The 18,027-nt window shown below is 41.1% G+C and overlaps 1 pseudogene; it reads right to left on the bottom strand.

Annotated features, from left to right (window-relative positions):
• Positions 1-13,087: 13,087 nt before the first annotated feature.
• LOC100688767 lies at positions 13,088-13,691 on the bottom strand (annotated as a pseudogene).
• Positions 13,692-18,027: the final 4,336 nt, after the last annotated feature.

The following is an 18,027-nucleotide window of genomic DNA, read 5'->3' as shown; positions in this document are numbered from 1 at the left end:
ATTTTCTGTTGTGACATGAGAATTAGGTACAATGAACCTTAAGTCAACTTTTGTGATCAGAGTTTGGGCAACTGCTGTACACCAGTTGAACTATTGGTTATAGAGCAGAATATTAAGTGGGATCTTTACTGTTGCCTGGGGCTTCATCAGAAAACAGGAGGCACTCTTGTGCTACAGTCTAAACGAGACCTGACAGCTGTATGGCCTATTAATCCCCCCAGAGATTACTGAGAAGAGCTAAACAGTCCCTATTACCCACAGTCATCACCTAGCTAACAAGCTATTATAAGGAGATTACCGGGGAGAGGAAAAGGGAAGGCCATTATTTATTCTCTCAGTAGGAGGTAATTCCTTTTCCAGCCTTCCCACAGGTAATTCTCTCACCTCCAGTATTTAAATGAATAGGGTGGGGTTCCAAGAACACCATCGTAGAGAATGGAGTGCCTACACAGGCAGAGACTGGCAGCTCACTCCGCAGCTAGACTTGATGACCAACAGAACCATAGAAGAGTTCCCATTCCAGCCCTTTGCTGCCACCAGGACTCATGATGGTGAGGGATTTCTTAGAAAAGCTGGTTACTCCATGTCATCTTGAGAGCTGAGAAGGGAGGCTTGCAGAAATAATCCAAGGCTGGAGGATAGGAATGAGCCTTAGTGTGGTGAGTGCAAGGGAATAGTGACCAACCCACCCTAGTTCCCTCTTGGCCCTTTGAGAGTGCCAAAGAGGACCTGAGTAGTTTCCTGGCCCCATGTGAAGGAGCAGAGGGGTTATATAAGGAAGCAGAAACCATGGAAGACTTGAGGTCAAATAAGGTAATAACTTCACCAGAGTGAGCATTGAACCTCAGGTGGGGCCAGAGGAAGTAGGGACAGAGAGATCTGACTGAAGGAGAACTTCCTCATGAAAACACCTTGTAAGAGCAGAGGACAGCAGAAAACATAGAACATCACTGGTCAGGACAAGATTACTAATGGTCACACAAGCAACAGTTATATAGGAAGAGCTGTGCCTCTTCTGTTTCCCTTTGATCCCACAACCTCAGAAGGATTAGATACGGAGAAGACCGGGGAAGGGATTAGATATTGAGGAGACAGGGAGGGGGATTAGATATTAAGAAAACAGGAGAAGTATACAAAACAAGACCACATTCCCCATTCCACCCCAAGGTGTTGGAGAAGGAAGAATGATAAAGCAGTTAGTTCATCCCACTCCCTCTCCAAGTCCTTTGGAGTCTGGTGGGGGAAGGGTTTAAATTGTATGTGAGATTGGAACTTCTAAGGGGACTGGCCTTTTTATAACCAGAATGGCCAGGAATGTGGGGAATATGCCCACAATGTCACTAAAAGACAAGAAAGGAAAACCAGCAAAGATAATGATTGGAAATGTAAAATTGTCATTCTTTTTTTTTTAATTTATTTTAATTTATTTATGATAGTCACACACACACACACACACACACACAGAGAGAGAGAGAGAAAGAGAGAGAGAGAGAGGCAGAGACATGGGCAGAGGGAGAAGCAGGCTCCATGCACCGGGAGCCTGATGTGGGATTCGATCCCGGGTCTCCAGGATCGCTCCCTGGGCCAAAGGCAGGTGCCAAACCGCTGTGCCACCCAGGGATCCCTAAAATTGTCATTCTTACATTGCATTCTGAGAGAAAGGGGGGGTTTCAACTGCTCGTTAAAGTGGTTATGATTAAAATAAATTTTACAGAATGGATTTTATTAGTTTGCACTCTGCACTTTCCTGTCTCTCTTTTTTATCTGGAGGGAGCATCCTTCTGTAGTCAAAGACAACTGAGATCAAATAATTCTGTCATTTAATAGAGTATATGGCTTTATTCATTAATTTGTCAAAGCCCCTGGTTCCTCATCTGTAAAAAGGGTTCAGAGTATCTTCAGCATAGGACTTCTAACAGAATTGAATGAAAGGATAAATGAAAAGTGTTTGTGCATAGTAGGTGCACAATAAAAGTTTCTGGTTTCTAGCAAAGGAATAGGAACTAGATTTACTCTTTTATGTGAAACAATTTAAAAATCAGACACAAAATTTATGAAATGATTTTTTGTTGTTGTTCCATTGGACATCAGGTAGAGAGGATGGCAGTCTCTGAAAGAGCAGAAACAAACCAGGCGATCCCTTTTATTGCCCCAGCTTACTGCCTGGGAAGAGGTTTCAGGCCACAGGGCAGGGAAAAGCAGCAAGGCATGGATTCCTGAGTTGAGGAGACAGAGGTAGAAGTCCAGAAAAACAAAGCAGCTAGCCTAGCATCAGCCAGGCAGAGTACCAGATTCAAGAAGCTCAATGAGTCCTAAGCAAAACAAACATACATAAAATGACTCTGAGGGATATAAGGTCTAACTGCTAAAAAAAAAAAGTAACAAAGAAATAAAGAGGGCAGCCCGGGTGGCTCAGCGGTTTGGCGCCTGCCTTCGGCTCAGGGTGTGATCCTGGAAACTCAGGATCGAGTCCCACATTGGGCTCCCTGTGTGGAGCCTGCTTCTCCCTCTGCCTGTGTCTGTGCCTCTCTCTCTCTCCATGTCTCTCTCATGAATAAATAAAGAAAATCTTAAAACAAAACAAAACAAAACAAAACAAAAAAAACCACAAAGAAATAAAGACAGCAATTGTCAATATCATAAATAAGAGAGGTACATCACTACAGATTCTACAGACAGTAAAAAGCTAATAAGAGAATATTGTAAATAAGTTTACACCAACAATTTGGCAAATTCAATGAAAAAGACAAATTCCTTGAAAGACATAAAATGCCAGTCCTTTATTTTATTTTTTTCTAAAAAGCAAATATTTATTTTTTTATTTTTTAATAATACATTTTTAATTGGTGTTCAATTTGCCATCATACAGAATAACACCCAGTGCTCATCCCATCAAGTGCCCCCCTCAGTGCCCATCACCCATTGACCCCCACCCCCCGCCCTCCTCCCCTTCCACCACCCCTAGTTCGTTTCCCAGAGTTAGGAGTCTTCATGTTCTGTCTCCCTTTCTGATATTTCCTACCCTTTTCTTCTCCCTTCCCTTCTATTCCCTTTCACTATTATTTATATTCCCCAAATGAATGAGACCATATAATGCTTGTCCTTCTCCGATTGACTTATTTCACTCAGCATAATCCCCTCCAGTTCCATCCATGTTGAAGCAAATGGTGGGTATTTGTCATTTCTAATGGCTGAGGAATATTCCATTGTATACATAAACCACAACTTCTTTATCCATTCATCTTTCGATGGACACCGAGGCTCCTTCCACAGTTTGGCTTATTGTGGACATTGCTGCTATAAACATCGGGGTGCAGGTGTCCCAGTTTTTCATTGCATCTGTATCTTTGGGGTAAATCCCCAGCAGTGCAATTGCTGGATCGTAGGGCAGGTCTATTTTTAACTCTTTGAGGAACCTCCACACAGTTTTCCAGAGTGGCTGCACCAGTGCACATTCCCACCAACAGTGTAAGGGATAGAATTCACATTCTATCCCTTTTCTCCGCATCCTCTCCAACATTTGTGGTTTCCTGCCTTGTTAATTTTCCCCATTCTCACTGGTGTGAGGTGGTATCTCATTGTGGTTTTGATATTTATTTCCCTGATGGCAAGTGATGCAGAGCATTTTCTCATGTGTGTGTTGGCCATGTCTATGTCTTCCTCTGTGAGATTTCTGTTCATGTCTTTTGCCCATTTCATTATTGGATTGTTTGTTTCTTTGCTGTTGAGTTGAATAAGTTCTTTATAGATCTTGGAAACTAGCCCTTTATCTGATACGTCATTTGCAAATATCTTCTCACATTCTGTAGGTTGTCTTTGAGTTTTGTTGACTGTATCCTTTGCTGTGCAAAAGCTTCTTATCTTGATGAAGTCCCAATAGTTCATTTTTGCTTTTGTTTCTTTTGCCTTTGTGAATGTATCTTGCAAGAAGTTACTGTGGCCGAGTTCAAAAAGGGTGTTGCCTGTGTTCTCCTCTAGGATTTTGATGGAATCTTGTCTCACATTTAGATCTTTCATCCATTTTGAGTTTATCTTTGTGTATGGTGCAAGAGAGTGGTCTAATTTCATTCTTCTGCATGTGGATGTCCAATTTTCCCAGCACCATTTATTGAAGAGACTGTCTTTCTTCCAGTGGATAGTCTTTCCTCCTTTGTCGAATATTAGTTGACCATAAAGTTGAGGGTCCACTTCTGGATTCTCTATTCTGTTCCATTGATCTATGTGTCTGTTTTTGTGCCAGTACCACACTGTTTTGATGACCACAGCTTTGTAGTACAACCTGAAATCTAAATGCCAGTCCTTTAAAAAGAAATAGATCAACAAAATACCCTTATTACAGATGAAAGAAACTGAATTTGTAGTTAAAGTCTTCCCACAAAGTAAACTGGGTGATTCTACCAAACATTTAAGGAAGAAATAAAGATGAACTTTACAGAAACTCTCCCAGAAAATTGAAAAGGAGATATTTCCAGAAAAAAATGTTATGAGAAATGAATACTGTAGAACAATATTTTTCATGATCATAAATATGAAGGATTGTAGATATGGTCTATCATATCAAATATGTAAAATATGTAAAAAGGATAATTATGACCAAATGTGGTTATCCCCAGAATGCAAGGGTGATTGAACGTTAAAAAATAAATCAATGTGGTTCATCATCTTAACAGACTAAAAGAGAAAAATATATAATTAGCTCCATAGATAAAGAAAAAAGACATGACAAAACCCAAAATTCCTTCTTGGTAAAATCTCTTAACAAAGACCAAGAGGGAACTTAGTCTCATAAAAGATATCGATGAAAAACTGATGACTAGCAATCATGCTTAATAGTGAAAGACTGAATTCTTTCTTATAAGATCACAGACAAGGCAAGGATGTCTACCTTCTATTCTACATTTAGATTAAATTTAAATTTAAAATGGCATCAAAACCACTCTTGGTGTTAGTGATAATACAGAGCAATTAAAACTTTCATGAATCGATGCTGGAAATGTAAAATTGTATTACTATTTTGGAGAAGAGTTTGGCAATTTCCCATAAAATTTAACATATACTTACACATGACCCAGAAATTCCATTCCTAGTTATTTAACCAAAAGAAATGAAAACATGTACTCAGCAATAAAAAAAACCCCCAAACATTGACACATATAATGGCACCAATAAATCTTACAGACATGATACTGGTGAAGGAATCCAGATACAAAAGAGAAACTGATTCTACACATTTGAAATATTAGGACAGATGCAATTACTCTGTAGTGAGAGATTAGATAACTGGTTGCCCAGGTTGAGAGGTGTGGATGAAGACTGATTGCAAAAAAGGAATGAGGAAGTTTCTGGGGGAGACAGAGGTGGTGATTATATGTTGCATACATTTGTCAAAACCAACAACGTGTAGATGTCAACTGTGAATTTTAAAGTATATAAATTATACCTCAGTAAAGCTGATTGAAAAAAAAACCTAATTTAATCTTGTCAAAAAGATGCAAGAGACTTCTGCTTTCACCATGAAGGATGGACTTTTATGAGAATTGCCCTTCTCCCTTAAAACTTGGAAAACTAAACAAAATATATGAAACTACTGCTTTCAGATGTTGGAAGATAGGCAATGAAGGTTTGTGATCCCCTGGAGATAAGATACAAACAAGGTGAACTCTGTGACTGCCCCACGTTAGTACCTGGATGCAGTTTCCAGGCTGTGGTGCAGGAAGGGGGCACCCAAACAGAATTCCACTGTCTCTTTGAGTTGAGGATCCAGAGAATGGGGTTTGGGCAGGCTTGGGTGGCTGGATGTATAAAACAGAACCAGACAGGAGGTAAATACTTGGTGGGGGCAGAGGGCCCAGAGATCTGCAGAGGAGTCCTTTTGAGTTTTTGGCTGACCTACTTCATGCAAGGATGAAATGTCCAATAAAACTGTGGATTAAGAAATAAAATGGAATATGTTCATATAATAAAAAACTATTTATAAAAAACAAAACAAAAACAAACAAACCCTACTGATACATGAAACAACATGTATTACTCTAAAAAAGCATTGTGTGAAGAGAAAGATGACCATACAAAAGACTAAATTTGGGTGACTTCACTTATAGAAAATTCTAGAAAAGGTAAACAAAGTGATAGAAAGCAGACAGAGAGGCAGCTTGGAGCCAAGCTAAGGAGCACAGATGGACTTGAAAGGACAAGAGAAAAGTTCCTGGGGGTCCTGGAGATGTTCTAATCTTGATCGTGATGTGTTTACATAGATGTTTGCATCTGTCAGAATTGTTCAAACTGTGTACTCAATATGGGTGAATTTTATTGGACAAACATTAAGCCTTAATAAAGCTGATTTAAAAAAAAAGACATAAGAATCATTATGAAAAGTTTCTACAGATCAATTATATTTGGAGGTGGCTTAGGTAGGGACTCACTACCCTGAAAATTAACAAAGGGAAAGGATCACGCATCTACACTGTCTTTCCTATATAAACTATATTTTCAGGGCGATGAAAGAGTAGATGAAGGAAAGGTTTTTTTTAGAAGTCTTGGAGCTACTAGATCAGAAGGAATGATAGCAGTAGGAAAACCATTTTATTTTATTTTTAAAAAAGATTTTACTGGGGCAGCCTGGGTGGCTCAGCGGTTTAGCGCCACCTTTGGCCCAGGGTGTGATCCTGGAGACCCAGGATCGAGTCCCACCTTGGGCTCCCTGCATGGGGCCTGCTTCTTCCTCTCCCTCCCTCTCTCTCTCTCTCTCTCTCTCTCTGTCTGTCTCTCATGAATAAATAAATAAAATTTTTTTAAAAAATATTTTACTTATTCATTTGAGAGGGAGAGAGAATCCCAAGCAGACTCCCCACAGAGCAGAGAGCCCAAAGCAGAACTCGATCCCAGGACCCTTAGATGATGACCTGAGCCACCAGGCACCCCAGAAAACCATCGTTTAAAAACCTCCATTGAAGTCATGGACCTACGCCAAGTCCTCAGTGGTACTAACACCCTCGGTGGAAGGTCGAGGGATACTTCAGAATGGAGGCATCAGCCAACACTCCTTAAGCTCATGGTTCACACTTAGAGACCTAAGAAAGGGAAAAGCAAGCATATTATTCACCATGAATACACCGAAGAAATATATTTACTAAGATATATTTAACCCAAATCTAGTCAAACCTCTAGGTCTGACTGACCATTCATAGAAATGTGAAGAAATGATTCAACAACTTGAGAAAGCCCAATCCAGAATGGGGGTCTCTCTAAAGAATTATCTGGTTTTCCTGACAAATCTATAGCAAGGACAGAAAAACCCAAGGGAGGGCCACTTGTAATAAAATAGTCTTAAAAGAAATAGCACCCAAGGTGATGTGTGGGCTTCTTTGGATCCTGATTTCCACAAACCAACTGTGAAAAGCACCTGTGGGACAAGTGGGAAATTTCAACGAAAATGGGTATTCGAAGATTTAAGGCGTTTTGCTAATTTTACTAGTTGTGATAATGGGGGGGTGCTTACGTTAATGAAGTCCTTATCAGTTAGAGGTACACATTGAAGTATTTACAGATGAAAAGACATGAGCTGATATTTTGTATCTGTTCCAAAAGACTCCAGTAAAAATGAAATAAAATACTAAAACAAGTGCATAAGAGCCTGCATGTGTGGGAAGAGGCGACACAAAAGTGGCAAAGTGTTGATAATTGTTGAAGCTGGGATGTGGGCGCAAAGAGTTTATTGGATGAGTCTTTCTAATTAGGAACATGTTTTAAAATTTTCCATAACAAGTAGTTAAAAAATTTTTTTTGAGGCAGCCAGATTGAGGGAAGACTTATTATATTCAAAGGAGTGATCAGTACATTTTTAGCTGAGTTTTCAACAGTAATGATGGAAAGCAGAAAACAGTGGAGTATCTTCAATATCCTGAAAGACAGTAAGTGCCAACCTAAAATTCTGTATGTGGTAAAATAAAGACATTCTCAGACAGATAAACAAAAAGCAGAGTCTGTACTGCCCTAAATAAAATTCTAAAGGATGTACTTATGGCAGAAAGAAACATTCCTAGATGTAGGACCAGGAAGGAATGTAGGGCAGAGAAAGTAGTAGATATGTGGGCACATCTAAATGAATAAAGGCTATAGAAAACCGAGATTTGGAAAATAAAATATTTAATGCACCATAATAAAGCATTGAGCTTTCAAAGGGGTAGGATGGATAATGTGTGAGCTTGTTGGGTTTCTGAAATCCAGCAGCCTTTACCAGAGAAGGGTAAAGACCCTAATTAACATGACATACCCATAAATTAAGATTCATGTCATCATGTCTGGGATGACTATTAAAAGGATTATGTAAGAGAGTATGATTTACAAACCAGTACAGGATAAGAATGGAAATGGAAAAAAAAAAAACCAATGAACCTAAAATGGGAGAAAGATGGGGAAAGCAGAGAGTACAAACCAAGATGGAAATTTAAGTCCAAATAGATCAGGAATTGTGTACATAAGTGACTAAATGCTGTAATTAAAAGCCAAGAGTTGTCAGGCTGGATTTTTTTTTTTAAGAGTGCAACTTGGCACCAAAATGATTATAAATCTAAATACAAATGGACATGAGGAAGTCATGTGAAATTTCTCTAGTAAATGATGGTCACTGAGATGATTCAAATATTTTAATATTGCTCCCCAACATGGGAACTTGAAATGTATAAGGTGAAATTTAAAGCGAGTAGAAGAAAAAAAATACAGACATCTGAAATCCCAGTGGAAAACGTTAATTCACCTATATCAGTAATTAATGGAATCGGTTAGGAATCGATGAGGACATGGGACATTTGGAGAACACAGTCGCAAATTTAACCTTACAGACATTATAGAGAAAAATCACCTCGCTTTTAAGAAAGGTTCCCGGAAGCTGCCATAAGATATTTCTGCTTACAATTCATTGACTTGAACTTGAGCTAGCTTCAAGCAAGACTGGGCAATATTTTTGTTTTTTCTTTTTTGTTTTTATTTTTCTGGACAGCTGGGTTCGGGGTTTCGTTACTTGGGAAGAAGGAGAGATGTATGCTAGGAGACCACGGATACTACTACACAGAGACAGCCTAGAGTCACCGAGCGCTCACCACTCTCACTATGTGACAGGCTCTGATCAGATAGGCACTAATTGGTACAAACGTTATTATAAATGCAAATGCAAAGTCTAAAATCACTGGCAGTGCCTCTCTTGTAAGGTGGTTTATCCAGATGGTCAGAATATGTTAATAGAACTGTTTTAGATCATATTCGAAGCAGAGCGCACGCACGCACGCATGCTTTCTTACAGACAAGTTCAAAATCCCCCCATTGTGTTAACGGACACCAGTTTGAAAACACCTGCCTCAGAGAATGAGGCTCACGCGCACATTTTCAAGGCACAGCCCTGGCCTCATCTCCTACTCTCCCGCAGCTCCCGGTGCTGTTTGCATTTTTCCAAAGACGACATGAATTCTTAAGGCTCCAGGTTTTGGCACAGACTGTTTCTTCCCTTGCTGACCCATTCTCCGTCCCTTGGCTCTCTGTCCTCCTTGGAGGAATAGGGGTGTGCCAACAGGACAGGCCGGTGCCCTTTATCTTTCCAGAGGGAACCAAGCACACTTTTCTCTCTCCTCCCTTAATGCACGTAAAACATACAGTTTATTTGACATTATTATTACTACTACTACTATTGTTACGCCCTCCAGCAGGAGCCTTTATTACACTTTATTACAGTTTTTTTTTTTTTAAATATCAGTATCCTTTTAATGATTTGTTGATTTCTCCTCCTGGTGTGCCTATTCCTTGAGAGAAGGGCCTTGAAAAACTTCTCGGTGTCTTCAGTAGGCACCCCGGTTGCCTGACTCACGATAAGTGTTCAATACATGTTTGCTGAATTAAAACTTAATTCGGAAAAAGTAGCCAGCAACTTAAATAATCTCCCCTGAAAACTTACACAACTCAAACTTTTAATTTTCCTACTAATCAACAGCCAAGAGGACTTTAGTTCTTCTCTTATCAAACTGAGAAGGTGAGAGTGTTTTTAAGGTAATGCCAACTGTCTTATTAATATTTTGAGCTGGGAAAACCGTGACCTGTAGGGTATATCCATGCTTATAACGGTTATCCCATATTAGTGGTAAGTTGACTAATTTTCCCCTATCATGTCCCCTCACCTGGCTCATTCTTGATTTATTGCTGAAGTTTTATCTTTCATCTTTCTGTTTTATATTAGAACAGATAATGTGTGAGCTTGTTGGGTTTCTGAAACCCAGCAGCCTTTACCAGGGAGGAAGGGGTGCGGTGAGGTGCCCAGAACATGTTTCTTTGGTGGGGATGGGATGGTGAGGGAAGTGGACTGGATAACACCTCCTTATTTCTGGTAATGAGACTTAAGCCTTCATCACAGAGTGATAACAGAACAGTTGTGGTCACCCTGAATCAAGGAAAAAGTACACAGAGTTATTGAACTAATACACTCCTAATCTCCGCATCTGCTTAATGGGTAACGTGAGGCAGTGTGTGGATCTCCGTAGTGATATGGTCCTGTAGTATCCACCCCACCTACAAAACTAGACATCTACCACTCCTCTCCTGCTCTGCGTGCTCAAGAGGACTCTACTAGTTTTCTGGGGCTGCCATCACCAAGTGGGTAGTTTAGAACAACAGAAATTTATTCTTTCAAGGCTCTGGAGGCTAGAAGCCTGAAATGGAGGGGTTGACAGGGCCATGTTCCCTCCTCAGCCTCTGGAGAAGGAATCTCCCAGGTTCTGGTAGCTCCAGACACTCCTTGGCTTGTGGTGGAGTCCTGGTGATCCCTGTGTCCATGCTGTCATGGCTCTCTTCCTTCCGTGTTTGCTTTTGTGTCTCTTCTTGTCTTATAAGGACTCTGGTCACATTGGATTAGGGCCCACCCAATTCACTATGAACTCATCTTAAATTGATTACATCTCTAAAGACCCTATTTTGAAGTGAGGTCACATTCACATGGACTAGGCATTAGGACTTACATCATTTTGGGGGCCATGATTCAACCCATGGTGAGAATTTTAAAGAAGCCCTATGGAGCCCTTTCTTTTGGGTCAATGTTACTCAGTTTTTTTATTTCCAATTTTTACAAACAGGTGTTTTGTATATATGTATATGTTTTAGTTAATAAACACTTATGCCTTTAGTTGAACAATGTCTACACACAAAAATATATGTATGGTTTAGGATCTTTTTTTGAGTAGAAAGGAATTTAGGTCTCAGAGGTTTTGAGCCTGTTTTCTGGAAGTCATTTAACTGAGCCTAAGACCCCTGGAAAAAATATAAAAAGTGGCTCAAGGAAACCAGCAATTAGATTTTGCAATCAAACTATGAATTAAGTCGGCAAACTTAGAATTGGGGTGATTCCTCTGCTGTATTTACTGCCTACTCAGATTCACCCTGGGAAACAGAAACCTCATCTATTGGAAGACAGAATGGAAACAGAATGTGGTGGCATGCTTAACATCAAGGTGGGCTCAATTGGTGGGCTGCCAAGTTTATGGAATGGCAAGGATTTTGAGGGATTTGAGTAAGAATGAGAAAAATGACTCTGAAGAACACATATAAGGATTAGATTGGAAACTATAGACATGTACTGACACCAACTACATGACTTTTCTCAATAGCCTATGGGAATGGATAAGTGGGTTGACCCAAGATGACTTAGGACTTAGAATGAGCAATGATGTACTTTTAAAGCCAATCCTATTTTTTCCCCTAAGGTGGCCAGTGGATTCATAATTGCCACAAAGACCATGGATAAAGTGTTTAAAGTTATGACCAAAGCCAACTTTAATTTTTCCTCACATTTCAAAGGTTGTCTGATGGCCAGCAGTTTCCTAATAGCTTACGAATCTTAAGGTAAAGTCTTTCTTCTCATTTACCGAATGTTCAATTTCCATCCATTTTTAAAAATTAATTAATTTATTTATTCGTGAGAGACAGAGGGGGAGAGAGAGAGAGAGAGAGAGAGAGGCAGAGACATAGGCAGACGGAGAAGCAGGCTCCCTGCGGGGAGCCTGATGCGGGACTTGATCCTAGGACCCCAGGATCATGACCTGAGCCAAAGGCAGATGCTCAACTACTGAGCCACCCAGGTGCCCCTCCATCAGTTTTCATATAGACCAGAGTAAATACCATTAACTGACTGCTTTGTATGAAATTCAGTATTCTACAGATCCCATGGAATCATGGGATAGAACCAAAAGCCTCCACTTTTTATGTGACCTTCCAATGGTACTGTGGAGACCAAGGCAGGTTTGCTGTGGTTAAGCAGGATTTATTTTCATTTTTAAGAGAATCCTCTTGCAACAGGTTTATGCAATTCTCTTAAAAAAATGTTGATCTTTAAAAAAACTAATGTTTCCAAAGCAGCAGTTACATAAATGGAATATTGCATTCAACCTAAATGTGTGGTTCCTAGTTAACACTGTTCTGCATATGATCAAGATTAAAGATTAGGATATTCTTCACATTTTCAAGCAAAATCCAGTTTTAAAAGCCTTGTTCCATGGGCACTGAGGGGGGCACTTGATGGGATGAGCACTCGGTGTTATTCTATATGTTGGCAAATTGAACACCAATAAAAATAAATTTATATATATATATATATATATATATATATATATATATATATATATAAAATAAAAGCCTTGTTCCTACCAAACTCCTAAAAACAGCCATTTGAGAGTAAACAAAACATCACATCATTCCAATGAAGCTGTAGGATTCATTACATGCACCAACCAATCTACATGGCTAGCTTCTGCATTACGCTTTTACAGAATTTATTTTACACCTATTATACGAAACAGCATTTTAAACACTGACATATAAGCTCCCTAACAAGATAAAGCAAAGACAAAAGTGTTTATCTTATTACAAACATGATACACCATCACTTACAGTCTTCAAACATTATTGCGCTTTAACTTTCATAATTTGACAATGCATTTATGGAACGATCTGCAGACAGCTAGTTTTCACAGACAAATTAAAGAACACTTCTAAGCAGACATGGCTGTCCTAAATTGTTTTTTTTTAGGTAAGAATTTTGCAAACGTTACTTATGTTAGTGGTAACGGTAGAGCTGGAGAGTATTGCGTCTTCTCCATGTCGCAGTGAGAGACCCGCCAATAGGGTGGTGGAACTTGTGACCCTTTCCAAGGCCATGGCTCTCGTGGCCTGCAGGTGTCAGCCCTCACAGGCCTGCAGGTGTCTCCCTGTGCTTGTAGACCTGCCTTGGTGGTCCCCTGGGTGTAAGGATTCCCTCTGATAGCTTTACACAATGGCTCAATGAGGATAACCTCAAAGAATTTGTACGTAGAATCTTCACCAACTCAGTAAGAAGAATTCGCGACTCTCAGAGCCCCACGTGGCAGCCAGCTCACTCCTCTGCAACAGACTGAAGGCTTTGGGCAAACTTTAGCTGGTTAACACCATGATGGGCAGGCTTGCTGTACACAGCACCCTTAGGAACCGGGTGTTTGTGGCCACCACAATGGACATGAACCCGACATACGACGTAACCTTGCTTGGCCTTGGACCCCAGTCTATGCACTTTATCAGCCCGGGTTGGGTGGGGGGCCCTGTGGACGGTGCACCCTGAGAATAAAGCACATTACATCAGACCGCTTCTTCCTCCATAGCTCCTGGGTGTACCTGTAAGCACCCATCTTGGTCTACCTTTGAGCTGATGGTTGCCACCGGATGGAAAGCCTGGCTGCGTATTTTTTAAAATTAAAAAAAAAATTGCTGCAATTTTAATGTTTACTATTTTCATTACTGGGAGTTACACTATTTTAATGATCCAACATACATCTTATTTTTTAAACTTCCGGTAACATGACACGTGTCTTAATGTACCATCTTCGCCATTTGATTTACTTATTTCTGTTGCTAATACTCTAATTTTTCCAGCTGCTTAGCCTTGTCACCATCACTGATTCCTCTTTTCCTCTTGACCTGCTTATCCTTTACCAAACCCTCTGAATCTGTCCGTTAGAATATCCCTTTCTTCCATCTCTTCCTGAACACTCACTACCATCATGCTTTTGACTCCTTATGCCTAAACCATGATAAGGAATTCCTGTCTGATTTCCTGACCTGGGTCTCTCCTCACATCACCTGATTAGTAATCATGTGACCTCATTGTTTAAAACCTTTCTAGAATATATCTTTGTTTGATAAATTAAAGAAATGTTTTCACCTGGGAGAATCAGAAGCTTGACCTGGAAACATAACTCTATGGTGTCGATGATAGAAGTGTTCATGTTTCTAATGACTTACCAATATGGTGTCAGGACACATAATATTTACAGCAATTGACCTAATGATTCCCCAAATGTCCAATCATCCAAGAAAAGTAAACTTGTTATTTACAAGGGTAAAAGATAGCATAACTTGGAGGGATATCGAAAAAATATTGATATGAAAGCTTTTTGTAATGATGTTTAATATTTGGTCGGTATGAAATTAAGATCTGCTTCATGCAGAAAATTTGGAAAATATGGAAAGGCATCGGTAAAATAGTGAAAGAACCACCCGTGGTTGTATCAATGATTAACATTTTGAAATGAGGTCTAGTCTTGAAGGAGGAAAACTGTAATGAAATGCTTTTCTGTCCAGGCCACCACAAACCTCCCTACTCCTCTTATGACCCCTCTCTCTTCAGTCTCAGATTATTTTAACTTAGCCAATACATGCCTATTCCATGCTCCATGTTCCCCACAAGTTCTTTTCTTTTGTCTAGGGTATGAGTTGAGGCTTCCTCTCCCCAAACCAATCTTCAGAGGGCTTGAGGTCTTGAAGATTTTCCAAATCATCTTGGATCTTATTGTGCCACCTGCTGGAGAGAGAGGAGGTGAGGCCATTACAAACCAGTAGCTCCTGTGAACCTTTCAGGAGATCTTCAAGAGTGGGATGCAAAAGCATGAGAGAAAAGGGTCATGGTCGCTCTCCATCTAGACCCACAGGCCTCCCCAAACATTCTGACCTTCCTTCTTGCTTCCAGGGAGATGAGTTTGACTTTGAACCCAACCACCCTGTGCAGAGAAGCTGATGTCCCTCGCTTTACAATCCCATCTGACCCAGTCCCAGAAATGGACAAATTAAAGATTTCCTTGACTGCAAAGCTCCATTCAACCTTCCCTCCATTAAGAAGAGAAGCCTGGGAATGGCTTCAGGGGTGCAAACAACTACTTGGAAGCTCCCAGAGGGAATTGGAAGCAACCAGGGCAGAGTGCACATCAACATCCCCCTCCAGGCACAAGGTGGACATACCTATTTCAGGTTCTTACCTGCACGTCTCTCCTCCTGCTTCCATCTCATCCTCATTTTCTCTGTCTCTGCGCTGGTGCAGCGGTTCACAGGCTGTAAACTCCTGGGTTATTTATCAAAGAGATTTCTGTTTGAGAAGCTAGAGATCTTTCTTAAGATTTTGCACTTCTTGCCCTCATGTCTGCTTACTTCCTTTTTTTAAAAAAAATTATTTGAGAGAGAGAGAGACAGAGACACACAGAGAGAATATGAGAGTGAGAGCACAAGTGGGGAAGGGCAGAGGAGGAGGGAGAAAGCACCTGAAGTGGGTTCCGCACTAAGCTTGGAGCCCGGTCTAGGGTCTCTATCCCACAATGGTGAGATCATTACCTGAGCTGAAACTGAGAAGTTTCCTTAACTGACTTAGCCACCCAGGGGCCCCACATGTCCTCACTTCGTAAGGAGCTCAGAGTCAGGGATCCTGCTTCTGCCCCTGGTCGCCCACTCTGGAATTCTGTTACTGCCGCTGTCAAGAAGTTTCTTCCATATCAACTGCTATTCTTTCTGGGTTAATCCAGCACATGTGCACCGAGCATTGCTGCTGTGCTCAATAGCAGGAGAGCTGTGGAGAAAGGTAAAAATGATCCTTGCCTTGAGGAAATGAAAGTCAAGTTGAGGGAAGTAACAGGTAGAAAGATGAAGAGACTCCAAAATTGAGTTTGTTCGCCTCTTGAAGGTATCTTATGTTCCAGGAATAAAACAGGTCACATGTTTGGGAAAATTATGACCAGGGAGAAGTGACTTGAACCTTGGTTCAAGGTTTGCCCTTTGTTCTGCCCTTTGTTCTGGAAATCAGCAGAAGCATCTGAGTTAGTGCGGGGACCATTTGTAATAAAAACCAAGAAAAGAAGTTAGATTTACTTTTAACACAGTAAGGTCAGGGTTACTATTTTGCAAGTAGAGCTAAAGACTTTTTTTTTTTTACAGGGTATATGTAAGTGGTCTATACAGTCATCAGAAGAACATTAATTTCGGAGGCACCAAACATGTTAGCATTTTAGGTAAATTAGGAGGGAAATACTCAGGAGAGGTGCCTTGAAGGTGAAGCACCTGCTTCTCTCCCCCACACCCCCGCCCCCTGCCCACGTGCGCCGCCTGCCCACCCACAGGCCCTAAACTAGCTTTTGCCTCCTTTCTCCCCCACCCCCCCCTCCGGACCAAGGTCCAAAGTGGCAGCATTTGCATTTTTTCTGTCGCTTTCTTCTTGCTTCTTCTGTCTTTCTTCCTTTCTTCTTTCGGGCGGGAGGGCGGGAGGGGGAGGGAGGGGGAGGGGCGGAGGATATGGGGGGCGGGAGGGAGGGGGAGGGAGAGGGAGGAGAAGGGCGGGAGGGGGAGAGGGAGTGAGGAGGGGGGAGGGAGGGTAGGTGATAGGGGGGGGGCGGGAGTTGGGGACGGGGAGGGGGGATTGGAGGGATGGGAGGGAGGACGGTAGGGTGTTCTCTTCTTTTCTTTCTTCTCTTTTTCCTCTTTCTTTCTTTTTTCTTTCTTTTCTTTCTTTTCTTTTCTTTCTTTCTTTCTTTCTTTTCTTTCTTTCTTTCTTTCCTTTTTGCTACTTTCTCTTTCTATTCCTTCTTCATTCCTTGTCTTTGCTTTCTTTCTTTCTTTCTTTCTTTCTTTCTTTCTTTCTTTCTTTCTTTCTTTCTTTTCTTATTTGAGAGCAAGCACATGATTGGAGGGAGAGGCAGAGGCAGAGGGAGAGAGAGAATCTCAGACACACTCCCCAGTGAGCACAGAGCCTGACGCAGGGCTCCATCTCATGACCCTGGGTTCAGGACCTGAGTGGAAATTAAGAGTTGGTGGCTCAACCAACTGAGCTGCCCAGGTGGCAGAGTTTTGAAGACACAAGAAGGGTTTGAGGTGAGGCTTTGTTATTCTGTTATTCAGGCGGAGGGTGTGAAGGTGGGGAGGGTTTGAAGACTCAAGGATATTAACATAGTCGGTAAGTGAGAGGGTTTCCACTTTGTAACACTTGAATCTTTAGACCACATGCGTGTGTAGTCAAGGGTGTACTTAACCATCACTGATGATGATGATGATGGTGATGGTGATGATGATACCCAGTCCCAATTTTGCTTTCAGACATTTTGGAATCATCCTATATAGAACTCTTATAGGTGTGTTGGAATTAGGTCGCATGAGCTCCAGATATAACCACAGGCAAGAAATGAGTTTCTGGTTGGAATTTCAGTCGGACGCCTCCAGTTAAAGCTCCTCCTGTGAAAACCTGTTGTGGCTTCTGAGTGTGACACGGGGTGGCGCTCCTAAACCACTCGCTGAGCCTTGAGGCCTCTGCGCTGCACTCAAGGCTGGAAATGCGGGGAAAGCCCAGGAGGGCTGGGCGGGAGCCTCCCCTCCCTTCACCTTTTAGCTACGTTGCACACTTGCTGGTCCTGTTTTGTTTAAACGGGGCTTTCATTTTTTAATGCGATTTATGAGGCAGCAATTTTTTTCATGATAGAAGTGGGGTTACATTAAAAAATACTTTTTTAAAGGATAAAACTATGCCACATGATTAATTCTCTCTTCTTTGACGTTAGAATGAAAAACATGACTCTTTTCTGCATCAGCCAAAGAATTACTTCTGCAGGGCTCTGCCCAAAGGCCCCCGTCAACTCTTCATTCTGCACCTCGTAAGGCACTCTGAAGCTATATTCATAAAATAACAGAATGAAAAGACTTTTTAAAAACCATAAA

The sequence above is a fragment of the Canis lupus genome, chromosome 38 (assembly GCF_011100685.1).
Source record: "Canis lupus familiaris isolate Mischka breed German Shepherd chromosome 38, alternate assembly UU_Cfam_GSD_1.0, whole genome shotgun sequence".
In the NCBI taxonomy this organism is placed as follows: domain Eukaryota; kingdom Metazoa; phylum Chordata; class Mammalia; order Carnivora; family Canidae; genus Canis; species Canis lupus.
Note: the sequence above shows the minus strand (reverse complement) of the source record. Positions and strands in the feature narration are given on the sequence as shown.